The 10,360-nt window shown below is 45.8% G+C and overlaps 2 pseudogenes; one reads left to right on the top strand and one right to left on the bottom strand.

Annotated features, from left to right (window-relative positions):
- On the bottom strand, window positions 224-1,097 carry Gm9715 (predicted gene 9715; annotated as a pseudogene).
- Window positions 9,113-9,584, top strand: Gm7547 (annotated as a pseudogene).
- The last annotated feature ends 776 nt before the right edge of the window (window positions 9,585-10,360 follow it).

The raw sequence follows: 10,360 nt of genomic DNA, 5'->3' as shown, positions 1-10,360 counted from the left end.
CTTTCACTTTCTTCAAACACAACAGAAGAGTGCACTGGATCCCATTACAGATGGTTGTGAGCCACCATGTGGTAGCCGGGAATTGAACTCAGGACCTCTTGAAGAGCAGTCAGTGCTCTTAACTGATGAGCCATCTCTCCAGCACTCCCTCCCCCACCCCCCATTTCTAAGAGAGGGAAAAAGAACACTTTTCTGTCTCAGCTACTATAGAGAAGTTTTTTTTCTTATTGTACACTTTATTTAAAGCTACAAAAATGATAAACAATTAACAGATAGATGATAACTGGGTACCATTAGTTAGATGTTTAAACCTTGACATATTCACAAGCTCACAGATCCTTGTTCAGCACCAACACTCTATGTAGTCAAAGTCTGCTGGAATTCCAAAGTTTTTATCAATTTTTACTTTCTTCAAACCCCAATTTTCTTTTGGCCCAGGATTTTATTGCAGATATGTTACCAGTCCATCGATTGACGGAGTCTTTGGCTACTTTGTTTGCTTGACATATCTCCTCCCACAACCTGTGGGTCACATGCTCTGCATTTTTCTGCTTCTGCCTTAAGTTGTTCCCTTTGGTCTTGAAATGAATTAAGTTCTTTTGCAAGCATGGCTCATTCTTCCATCTCTTGCTGGCCAACTCCAGCTTTCTCAATGCTCTTCTCTAAGTCTGCGTTGCTTCTGGCTTCCCTCTGACAGCTGAGAGTTCTGAGCCTCTAACTTGCACTTCCTGGCATGAAGAGCCTTGCTTTGAAAAGCCCAATAGGAATTGGACGTCCCAATCCTCTCGCAGTCAGTCATACCATCACCCACCAAGCTCTGAAGGACTTCCTTCACTGACACGGCAGTGATGCCTTTCTCTTTGGGAGCAAGCTCCTCCAGGTCTTTCCGTTGAAATACATCTTTTGTCTCAAAAAAAAAAAAAATCTCCATCATCCGGGTTCTCTTTTCCTCCCCACTCGGCCTTTTTTTCTTTAACATGGTGGGCACGCAGCCGCATCCCTGTTTGAGTCTGGCACCAACAACTGCGAGGGGTGGGAAGGACCGGAAGAAGTGCAGAGGGCGGTGCAACGGCCCCTGGCAGCCCTCCTAGGGCAGCTCTGTAGAGAAGTTTTAATCCAGCAAACAAGACCTCCTAAATCTGTGTGGTCCAGATGTAATACAGACACACCCTTAGCACACAACTTTAATCCCTCTGGCTAGAATCTTTAAGTACACACCTTTAATCCCAAACGGTATTTTATTAAGGGGCAGACAAAATAAGTCAGAGAAAGATTTGACAGAGTGAATCAGAGTTAGGATAGGACCAACTTTCAGGAGAAAAGCTATTTAAGAGCAGGAGAGAGAGAGAGAGAGAGAGAGAGAGAGAGAGAGAGAGAGAGAGAGAGAGAGAGAGAGAGAGAGAGAGAGAGAGAGCAGACAGAGAGGAGAGAGAGGAGAGAGAGGAGAGGAGAGGAGAGGAGAGGAGAGGAGAGGAGAGGAGAGGAGAGGAGAGGAGAGGAGAGGAGAGGAGAGAGGAGGGTGGATTGAGGAGAGGGAGAGAAGGAAGTGGGGGAGAAGGAGAGGGAGAGGAGAGATCAGATCATCAGTGAGTTGAGAGTTGAGGAAATGAAGAGTCAGTGCAATGAGTGCAGTACAGTGCAGTGGAGTTGAGCTCCTTCGTGAGTTCCTGCACTTAAGCAGGCAGAGGCAGTTGAAGCTAGAGGATAAGAAGGAGCCAGATGATTAGAACAAATTGCCAGAGTCAGTTTGAGGCCACGTAGAGCAATTCAGTGAGAAGCTGAGAGAAGCCAGATTGAATCAGTCAGCTTGGGGAGAAATTTTGAGCCAGAACAGATGATTTGAACCAGTCACCCAGAGTTCAGAAAGAACCAGAAAGGGTGAGCATATTCAACAGTAAACCTCTGAGATGACAATTATTACATCAGGCAAATAAAGGTTACATTTATAAGGTAGTGACATCACCTGGGCTGCTTTCCAGAGCCCACTACTGTAACCTGAAGAGGAGCTAGAAGTTAGATGTTCCTAGGATCCTGCAGACTGTGTGATGAAATCTAAGCCTTGATCTCAAGAGCAGTGGGAAGTCATAAGATGCTTTAGAAAGAAAAAGATCACGCACTGAAAGACTCCGAGAGGAGCCCCTCGCTCAGGCCTCAGGAAAATAGCGGACCCCCAAGAACTCACGAGAGACCAAGCTTGATGCAAACCACATGAGGCTTTATTCTAGGAAAGCCAGAGCTCTGGGGACGACTCATATCCCACGAAGGGGTAGAGGAGTCGACCTCGAGGGGAAAGGGGTCCCAGTTTTTATAGGCCCTCAGGGGGGAAAAGAGAAGGGGGAGAGTAGGGGATTTCCAGATCTAAACAATGTCTAATCTCAAGAAATGGGTATGGGAGGGGTACAAGGAAAGAGTCTGGTGCAGGTGCAGCAACTCCGGATTGGCCGGGCTGTGGTTGCTGGGGAGATTTTCCGACTCTTCCCCAGCAACCAATTTCACAAACACCTAGCAATGGGCTTCATCAGTGAGCACACACATGGGTTCAAGGAACGGTCAAAACATTGGTAGACACACGGGATCAAGGAGTGGCCAGAGCATTGTGCACCTCTATTTTTCTAAATCAGTGAAGCTAGTTCTGCTAACAATGAAATCTATTTTGCCAATTTCAGGGCTTCTGTGACCTTTTACATTCTGTCAGGATCTTTCAGCACTTTGGTTGAGAGGATAACAGCAATACTTCTAGGTTTTTTATTTTTGTTTTTTTAACTTTCTATTGATTCTTTGTGACTGTCATGCCATGCACCCCAGTCCTGTTCATCTCCCCATTGCCTCATATCCACCCTTCACCCTTGTAACCTTCTATCCCCACAATAAAATACACAAAACAAATACCCCCAAATAAATAAATAAAAGTTAAAACAAGCTGGGCGTTGGTGGCACACGCCTTTAATCCCAGCACTTGGGAGGCAGAGGCAGGCAGACTTCTGAGTTCGAGGCCAGCCTGGTCTACAGAGTGAGTTCCAGGACAGCCAAGGCTACACAGAGAAACCCTGTCTCGAAAAAAAAAAGTAAAAACAAAACAAAGAGAACATCTCATCATGGAAGCTGTAGTGTGTCACAGTGTGTCCCACAGTATAGCCCTCTGTCTACACATCTTCACTTGCAAATGTTCATTGCAGTGAGTCATTCATTTGTATGGTTTGAGATCTCTGGCTTCGGCAATACCATTGATACTGAATCCTCACCAGGACTCCTCTCGGTTGTTCTGTTGTTTCCCTGTGTCATAGAGATCCTGCAGCTTTGGATCAGCAGGACTGGCCCTTTAATGAGCCCCAACCATTCACAGATTGTTGGGGTCCATCACCCAACAAACCACACAAGCACTGATCTCAGTCAGACAGGGATGATTGGTTGAATGCACACCCTAAGATTGATTGATCAGGGCCATAGCTCAGAATTCAGGGGCTGAGGCTACGACCCAGAACAGTTTTCTATGTCAGCTTATAAAGGCTAAAGCCATAAAAAACCACATTGAGCTCATATGTGGATGCTGGAAGTACTGCCCAGTGGTCGAGCCATTTTAGACATAACAGTTCATATTGACCTTTAATTTGATGAGTCCTACGTAAAGCTTTGTGGAATTTCTTAAGATTAACAAACCTAATACAGAACATAACCGGGTAGATGGTTAGCATGACCCTGCTCTGAGTCAATTTATATTTCCATATCAGTGACTGGCAGGCATATCATAGCAACAATATGAAATAGCTGGTGAGCATGGAACAAAACGGCTACAGCTATGCTAGGGGGCATGCCTCAACAGATATTTTGGAACCTGCCAATTCTTAGGTCTAGCTGAGTTGATCAGCCTACCAGGTCTCCCTTATCCTTATCACCAGCATGAGCTCCCCAGCGCTGCTCCCAATAGGCCACCCAGTACTGCCATCAGCAGGAGGCAGGGTCAGGTCTCACGCCTCAGGGCTGGCTCACCTGCACCCACACCTCCAGAGCCAGCGCCACTGTGCTACCTAGTCAAGGCAGGAAGCCCACTCTCCCGAGTGCTGCAGCCTGCAAGGGCTGGGACAGTCCTCTAACTCTCACAACCCTCTGAGGTGGCTCACTGGTGTCTTTGCCACCAGGGCTAGCTCCACCGGGTTGCCCAGGTAAGGTGCAAGGCCCACTCTCCTGAGTGCTACTGCTAGTGAGGAGCAGGGATAATTCTGCTTTCATGGCCTTGAGGCCAGCTCCCCTGATTACCACAGGTGGAGGGGACATATCATCACCAGCCCCCTCCCACCCTACCCCACCCCACACTCACACCACCTCACAGCAGATAAGTGACCGGGCCAGCTCTCCTTCAATCATGCCCTCAGGGTCAGCTCACCTGTGCACCCGTGACCAGGGCCAGCACTACTGTGTCCAGGCGCAGGGTCCGATCTCCCCAGTGCTGCAGCTGGTAAAGGGCCGGGAGAGCTCTCCTGCACTCATGACCCTGTGGCCAGTGGGGAGGGGAGGGATATCACCTCTGTGCCTGTGCCACCCCAAGGCAGATGAGTAGTGGGGTCAGCTCTTCCACACTCATGCCTTTGGGGCTAACTCACTCTCACCAGGGTGAACTCCATGCAAGGCAAGGCCCAGGCCCACTTCCCTGAGTGCTGCCACTCCCCAGTAAGAGGTAGGTCAGGTCTCTTGGGCACTGTAGCCAGTGATGGATAATGCCAGCTCTTCACATCCCCTGGATAGCCAGGGATGTCCTCGTGTTGTCTAGTGGTGATATGAGCCACAGACACTAAAACCGACCCTTGCCACTGTGTAGCCTTGGACCTAGACATGGCCATCAGTGTCATTTGGGACTGTGACTTCACCACGGCCCCAGGTGGCAGGGCTGGCCACTCACAACAGTCTCCTCCTCTCCACCCTTAAGTCTCCAGTTCCATCTCTCTTCATAATGCTAAAGCTGTTCCACTTTTCTTTTCTTTTTTTTTTCCATTTTTTATTAGGTATTTAACTCATTTACATTTCCAATGCTATACCAAAAGTCCCCCATATCCACCCACCCCCATGTTCCACTTTTCTTTCTCCCCTGTCTGACTACCACATTGTGGTGGCTCTCATTGCAGGCTGGTCACATGGCTGGTGGGTTCAGTGATATCCTCCATCCTCAGTGAGTGGCGTGGTGGAAGGTAAATGTCTATGCCCTGCCTATGCCATGGCTAGAGGGCAGGTCTGTGGGTGGCATGGTGGTCTGGAGGTCTCTGTCTGCTAGGATATGCTGTGTGGTGGTAGGCAGGGCTCTGTGTGTCTGTGGCCCACCTGGGCTGTGGGGCAGACAGCAGGCCTGTGGCTGGCTTTCCACATGTGGTACCACATGTGGTATGACTAAACACAGGTCTCTGTCTGTCTTCCTCCTCCCATGCTGTGCTGCCTGGATTTGATTTGGTTTTTAAGATTCCTAGTCATAAAACAGCTTTGGCCACCAAGCCAGGCATCAAACTAGGATGAACAACACCACCACCAAGATGTTTCTTTGCCCATTGCCAGGGGAGAATATGTCTAACTTTTGACAGGAAGAATAGCAAAATATGACACTTTAATTACAGAGTGTTGGGTTAAGGGAAAGGCTTTTTTTTTTTTAAAGAAAATAACAGAGACGGTGCTCTGAATGTATTCCTGTAAGTTCACAAACTGGACATTGATCGTCAATGCAATCGTGATAGTTAGGTGAGGCTATTATATATTATGTAGGTGAGATAGGTCTGCCTCTGGGTAAGCATGATAGGTAAGCAGATTAATGTTATTGCACTGAGAGACTAGGTAGGCTTCTTATAGAACCAAGTTTGTGCCTTTCTTGCTTTTTTGCTCTTCTTTCTGCCACAGGATAATGAAGCATGAAGGCCCCAGATAGGGCCTGTCAATCTTAAGACATCCTTACATGTGTGCATAGACAAATATGTGTGGAGGTCAGAAGACAACCTCCGGTATCTTTTTCCCTCTGTGCTCTCCGTCTTGCTTTTGGATTTAGCTTGTCTCACTGGCCTGGGACTAGAGTTTTGTGGGGAGCCGCCCTCACACTCGCCGTTACAAGATGGCGCTGACATCCTGTGTTCTAAGTGGTAAACAAATAATCTGCGCATGTGCCAAGGGTAGTTCTCCACTCCATGTGCTCTGCCTTCCCCGTGACGACAACTCGGCCGATGGGCTGCAGCCAATCAGGGAGTGACACATCCTAGGCGGAGGATAATTCTCCTTAAAAGGGACGGGGTTTCGCCATTCTCTCTCTTGCTCTCTTGCTCCTGAAGATGTAAGCAATAAAGCTTTGCCGCAGAAGACAGTCGCGAGAACGCGTGTAAGAGAGTTTGACTAGGCTCACTGGCCCCCAGCCCCTGGGATCTACCTATCTCTCTGTCTCTGCAGCACTCTGGTTACAGGCACACACACTGCCCAGCTTTCCCCCACCCCCATGGGTTCTGGAAATGGAACTAAGGTTCTGCTTGTGTACTGAGCACTTTAAAGACTTAGCTATTTTTCCAGCACCCTGTGTATTTTCTTTGTGGCTTGTTGTTTTTGTTTTTGTGGTTTTTGGTTTTTCAGGACAGGGTTTCTCAGCGCTGGCTGTCCTGGAACTCACTCTGTAGACCAGGCTTTTATCAAACTCACAGAGATTTACCTGCCTCTTCCTCCTGAGGGCTGGGATTAAAAGCATGGGCCAACACATAAACAGCCTGGCAGTCGGTTGTTTTTTTAATGAAGCACCCAGCCTCGGTTATTCTGTTATAGTATAGACAGAGTAAGAGGCTGGAAATAAAGCTTAGAAGCAAAGTGTCTGCCTAGCAAGTACGAGGCCTGAGGTTCAATCCCCAAGAGAAGACAAAAGAAAACAAAACAAAATATACTAAGAAAGTAGGTGAAACACTACTTTGCTTGAATATTGAAAGATCCAATATTGCAAGAGGCCAATGGGAGATTTCTGAGAACTAAGAAGAGAAACTTAAGACTATATAAAAAACATTTTGCTTTGAAGAAGGAGGAGGAGAAAGAGAAGGAGAAAACAAAACAAGCTTCAGACTGGAGATGGCTTGATGGGCTATGCGAGCATGAGGCCTGGAGTCCAAATTCACAAAACCTCAGTGCTATGGCCGGGCAGAAGCAGGAGGATCTCTGGGGCTTGCTGGCCACCAGCCTAATTCCAGATTCCGAGAAAGACCCTGTCTCAAGGCTTTAAGGCAGAGAAGGATAAAACAGCACACCCGAGGTCCTCTTTCTGGCCTCCGTGCATACAATACCCCCTCACACAAATCAAAATTAAAAACTCTAACAACTAAAACGGTTTCCTTTTTGCTACCCCCTTTTACTCACCCCTAAATTTTTCTACTTCCAACAGTTTAATTTTGTGACTGACTTGTTTCACTCAACAAAATGTCTTTATTATATTGTAATAGTCTAATTCCAAGTTGATATATATATATATATATATATATATATATATCTCAATTCGGCATTCCTTTTTTTTTTTTTTTTTTTGCTAATCATAGATCTGATAACGTCCCCCAGGTGCATGGTAGCATGGTACAATTCTACCAGTTAGTTAGATGGGCTCCAAATCTGCTATCTTTCCTGACTCTCCCCTGACCTAGGCAACCAGAATACCAGCAAATCCTGGCAGCTTCACCTTCAAAATAGACCTGACCACTTCTCACCACCTCCAATGACATCTTTGACTTCAAGACCCCACCATCTTCCTTCAGGATTATTGCTTTTATTTTTCTCTCTCTAGCCTTATACTCTACTCTCTGTGCCACAGCGATAATTGTTCTTTTAGAGACTGAAATAAGATCAAGTGACCTTCTGGCTCAAAACTTTCCATTGGTGTTAGCAGAGACTGGCAAAATTGTTTTTATAGTCTACAGTAGTCTGCATGGTTGAGTCCCTGGCTACTTCCTTATGAACTCTCTCTACTATTTACCTCTCATTCAGCCATAAACGTTTGTTTGCTAAGAGTTTATGTTTCCTTGTTATTCTTAGTCTCTCCCTTCCTATTAACCTGTCAAATGTGTTCTTACCTCAGAGCATTCAAATATGCTGTCTCCTCTTCTCAAACATTCTTTCTTTAAATATCCACTAGATGTGGCTCACCCCTATCATGTCAGCCCCATTTCGGTTTAAGAGCTCCTTATCAATGAGTTCTTCTCCAGCATCTAAAAATAGAAGTTGCCTGACACCATTGTTTAATCTTTAGCCTGCTCTGTTCTGCATAGCACTTATCTGACACTATGTATTTTGCTTTCTCTCTCCAGAACCAGTAAAGATCACTGAAGGCAGGAAATGAGTTTTGTCTACTGATCAACAAATACTCAACTGAGGACCTGACCAGGGAAGTTGGTATTTTTGATTGCCTAATTTATAAAACGGAAAGACAGAATGGGAACACATCAGAGTAGATTTCTAGATTTCACGGTATTTTACATTTTCTGTACTTATATGGTAAGATGAGCAGGGGAAGTGGTGTGTGAATACAGAGTCAGAGATTCATAGAGATAGTGAGTAGAATAAACGTTGAAGCCACTGCTTAGAATTCATTTTAAATGGACAATTTGATCTCAATCTGTTCAACCAGATAATTTTCTATGACAAGATACAAGAATGAAAATTATGTAAGTCTCTTCAGGGGAACGTTAGGGTGGGATTGAAAGACTGGGGTTGGAATGATGTGCCATTAAATCCTGGATGAGAAAGAAGGAGAGGAGGTTAATATGCAAGAGATAAGGCAGCGGCTTTCAGCAGATTGGAGTTTCTGATAAAGTTGAGGAAGAGTTATGTTACATCTCTAGAGCAAGGAGGGAGGAAACAGTGCCCTCACACAAACTAAAAAAAGGTAATTAAAACCATATAAGCCGGGCGATGATGGCGCGCGCCTTTAATCCCAGCACTTGGGAGGCAGAGGCAGGCAGATTTCTGAGTTCGAGGCCAGCCTGGTTTACAAAGTGAGTTCCAGGACAGCCAGGGCTATACAGAGAAACCCTGTCTTGAAAAATCAAAAATAAATAAATAAATAAATAAATAAAATAAAACCATATAAAAGTCGGCTGCTGCAGCCATCTTCCAGTAATTGGCCAAAATGACGAACACAAAGGGAAAGAGGAGAGGCACCCAGTATAAATGTTCTCTAGGCCTTTTAGGAAACATGGCGTTGTTCCTTTGGCCACGTACATGCGAATCTACAAGAAGGGTGATATTGTAGACATTAAGGGAATGGGCACTGTTCAAAAAAGAATGCCCCATAAGTGCTACCATGGCAAACCCGGAAGAGTCTACAATGTCACCCAGCATGCTGTGGGCATCATTGTAAATAAGCAAGTTAAGGGCAAAATTCTGGCCAAGAGGATCAATGTGCGGATTGAGCACATCAAGCACTCGAAGAGCAGGGACAGCTTCCTGAAGCGGGTGAAGGAGAACGATCAGAAGAAGGAAGCCAAGGAGAAGGGCACCCGGGTGCAGCTGAAGCGCCAGCCTGCGTCAACCAGAGAAGCACACTTTGTGAGGACTAACGGAAACTGCTGGAGCCCATTCCATATGAATTCATGGCCTAGTGGACAAAAAAGAAATAAGGGACCAGGACTGCAACAAAACAAAACAAACAACAACAACAACAAACCATAAAAGTTTTCATCAGGAACTGAGATGGATTAGTGAGTTAAGAGCGTGGCGCCAAAGAATAAGGGTCTAAATTTGGATATCCAACGCCTCAGTAAAAAGCCAGGTGTGGTGCACACCTGCAATCCTAGCATTTCAGAAGTAAAGACAGGATTCCTGGAGCTTGATGGTCAACTACTTTTGCTAAATAGGTGAGCTACCTTCTAACAAGAAAGAAAAGAGGGGAAGGGAAGGAAGAAGGGAAGGGACAAGAAAAGCCAGTGGCAATAAGTTCTAGGTTTTGGCTGGGATTGTTTTAAGACCCAAAACTAAGCGAGCCATAGACTCTGGATCAAGGATGATGGTCAGTTGGGAGAAAGGTAAAACAAGGAGGTGCATGCATAAATTCACAGAAGTTCCCCAGAGTTAGGAGTCCCAGAAGACAAGGTTTTGTTGTTTTATTGTATAAGCGGTGCCAGGATTCAGCTTCTACCTTTGGAACCTGAAGAAAGAAAACATTAACCCCTGTGACGAGGTGAGGTTGGGGATGGATAGAGGTGGTGTTCCAGAACAGGAAAATTTCAATCCAAAAAGTGAAATTTAGAAAAAAACTAATAAAAGGCTGGAATGCTTCATTAAGACTAGCTGAAAGTTAGCACTCTTTATTCCTTTCTTTCACTTATTACAAACAATTCACAACCACGGCAGCCAGAAACCCGTGTGCTGTAGTCAG

The sequence above is a fragment of the Mus musculus genome, chromosome 9, assembly GCF_000001635.26.
Source record: "Mus musculus strain C57BL/6J chromosome 9, GRCm38.p6 C57BL/6J".
Taxonomy (NCBI): Eukaryota; Metazoa; Chordata; class Mammalia; order Rodentia; family Muridae; genus Mus; species Mus musculus.
The sequence above is the reverse complement of the archived record's forward strand: the minus strand, read 5'-3'. Positions and strand labels throughout refer to the sequence as shown.